At 42.1% G+C, this 3,229-nt stretch overlaps 1 pseudogene; it reads left to right on the plus strand.

Moving 5' to 3' along the window:
• The first annotated feature begins 1,107 nt into the window (after positions 1 to 1,107).
• LOC105809249 overlaps positions 1,108 to 3,229 on the plus strand; it is a 3,188-nt pseudogene continuing 1,066 nt past the window's right edge.

Consider the following 3,229-nt stretch of genomic DNA (forward strand, 5'->3'; position numbering starts at 1 on the left):
TTTAATTTTTTGAAGAACTTCCCTACTGTTTTCTACAGTGGTTGCACCAATTTACATTTCCACCTACAGTGTGCAAAGGGTTCCCCTTTCTCCAGACCCTCACCAATACATCTTACCTTGTCTTTTTGATAATAGACACCCTAAAATGTGAGAGATGATATCTTATTGTGGTTTTAAACTGTTTACCCCTCATGATTAGTGAAGATCAGCACCTTTTATAGTACCTTTTAGCCATTTGTATGTGTTCTTTGAATAAATGTCTATTCAGGTCCTTTGTTCATTTTTAAATCAGAATACTAGTGAGGTTTATTTATTTATTTTTTTTGCTATTGAGTTGTATGAGAACTTTATATATTTTTCATATTAACCTAATATCAGGGATATGGTTTGCAAATAGTTTCTCCCATTCAGTGGTTGTCTTTTCATTTTGTTTCTAGTTTTCTTTGCTGTGCAGAAGCATTTTAGTTTGACATAGATCAACTGATTTATTTGTGCATTTTTGCTGCTTCTTCCTTTGGGGAGGTTTTGTGCCACATGCAAGTTGGACAGCTGGGGAAGTGGCGGATGTCCAGTGCTGTCTAATGTTTATATAATATAAGGACAAATTTATTTTCTAGTAGCCACAGAAAGCAATAAATAAGCCTAATTATTTTTAACTCACAAAAAAATAATCATTTTAACATGTAGTAAATTTTTAAAGATTATCAACTGGATAAGTTTACATTCTCTTTTTCTTATTATGTCTTCAAAATTGAGTGTGTATTTTATATTCACAACAAATCTCCATTGAGATAAGCCCCATTTCATGTGGTTGGTGGGGCTGCCATACTGGACAGCTCAGGTATACACCATTCCACCACTTGAACTCCAAGCCTTACAAGCAATGATGTCCTTACAAGGAATGCTAACTATTAGTAGCATTTCAAATATCAGAGGTTCTGGGCCATGACTCACTTATATTTGTACTTATGTTGTCTCTCCATTTCCTCATTCTAGTGATTACAAATAGTAGACAATGCATGCAAAGCTGAAAGTGTCCCATGAACTATTAGCTATTCAACTAATGCAAATGCTAATATCATGCACATTTTTTCCCAGACAGTGGCCATGGCTGAACACTTTAAAGAAGCAAGTAGATGTCTTACCTGCCTTTCTTATCTCAATGAACCCGTGCACCTGATATGTGGATATGTCTGCTGTCTCCAATGCCTCAACTCACTGCAGAAGGAGCCCCATGGGGAGGGTTTTCTGTGTCCCCTCTGCCCTGTGGTCTCTCAGAAGAGTGATATCAGGGCCAGTCCCCAGCTGGGGGAGCTGGTTTCCAAAGTCAAGGAACTAGAGCCCCAGCTGAGAGTTATTCTGCAGATGAACCCAAGGATGAAGAAGTTCCAAGGTAAGGAGTCTATACAACCTGCCTGAAGCCCATACAGGACCTTGGCAAAAACTGCTTTTAACTGTCTCTCCATTAAATATGGGCATTAGCTAATTTCTGGCACCTAAAACTTTTATGTGCCCCTAACAACATCTGTCCTCATCTCTCAATGTACATCAGAACCACCTGGGGAATTTTAGCGGCGTACAGCTTTGACGTTATGTCCTAGATCTGTGCTGTCGAATAGGGTAGCCACTGGTAGCTACTGTGCACTTGAAATGTGGTAGTTCCACATGCGGGAACATTTTCAGTATATTGCATTAAATGAAGTAAATCATTACAACTAATTATACCTGCTTCTTACTACTTTTTATGTGTTTACAAGAAAATTTATAATCATGTACTTGGTTGCCCAAAGAAACACAATATTTCCTTGGGAAACATGGGCCTGGAAAATGGCTTCTCACCTTGCATATCTACATGAATTATTTGAGGATCTTGTTTAAATGCTGATTCTGATGCTGCAGCACTGAGCTGGCATGAGAATGTGGATTTCTAAGAAGAGGTCATGTGGTTCTTTTTTTTTTTTTTTGAGACAGAGTCTGGCTCTGTTGCCCTGGCTAGAGTGCCATGGCGTCAGCCTAGCTCACAGCAACCTCAGGCTCCTGGGCTGAAGTGATCCTCCTGCCTCAGCCTTCCGAGTAGCTGGGACTACAGGCATGCGCCCCCATGCCTGGCTAATTTTTTCTATATATATATTTTTAGTTTTCCAGATAATTTCTTTCTATTTTTAGTAGAGATGGGGTCTCGCTTTTGCTCAGGCTGGTTTCAAACTCCTGACCTTGAGCAATCCACCGGCCTCGGCCTCCCAGAGTGCTAGGACTACAGGCGTGAGTCACCACGCCCGGCCGCTCAGGTGGTTTTGATGCTGCAGCTCCTGAACCATAATCTCGGCAGTGAGGACATGCATAACTGAATCTTACCCAGCCCTGGCAGTGAAGCCCAGGAACCCGCAGTGTGCAACCTCCAAGGTGGTTCTGAGCCATGGTGAGTGTGGGCAATGAATGTGCCTCAGTGCTCAGGCCTCCAGGCGAGCGTGGCAAAGGTACCTGGTGTTGGTAGTTCCAGTAGACTCCAGGCTGAGCACTGAAGCACCTTCCTCTCTCGCGGACACAGAACTGAGAGGAATAATGCCTGATTCAGCACCAACTCTGAGTTAAGGTGAAAGATCACAGAGCAGCTGCATATATAATGTGCTAGTCAGGATGCAAGACCAGATCTGTCAGATTCTTGAACCCAGGGTCCTTGGTGTGTGCCAAGCCCTGGCTCATTCTCTACTCCGTGTGCCTGCTGTAATGTGTCTTATAATCAGCACTGGGTATGTGGGTATGAATATAACAAGTGTGCTTAGGCAGGCATTTCAATCTGCGACATCAAGTGTGAACAAAATAGACCACTTTCTTTCCTTCTTGCTGCATTAAAACTTGTATGTGGAATGGTGAAACCTGTCCCAGATGATTTTTCCTTGACAAATCCTCCGTGATTGTTGGAAAGTCTGAGCATTTTCCTCTGAGCCAATTCATATGGGAGCTCAATAAAGTTATTAGTCTTTCATACAGACGCTTGTTTCAGAGTCTGTCATTGGCTTCACGTGCACAGATATGTTAGAAAAGGCAGCTCTCTGCACCCATCCTGACAATTAGGGGTAGTTGGAGATGTTGGCAATACACGTAGTCATTCTTCTCCAAGTTTATGTCTGAATACTGCCATATTCAACTTCTGTGAATAAATTGCTGCCATGATCCCAACACATCCCCACTCATATCCACGGGAATCCTTTCCTCTGTCTTGACTTCC

Source organism: Propithecus coquereli, unplaced genomic scaffold, assembly GCF_000956105.1.
Source record: "Propithecus coquereli isolate 6110/MARCELLA unplaced genomic scaffold, Pcoq_1.0 Scaffold193, whole genome shotgun sequence".
Lineage (NCBI taxonomy): Eukaryota > Metazoa > Chordata > Mammalia > Primates > Indriidae > Propithecus > Propithecus coquereli.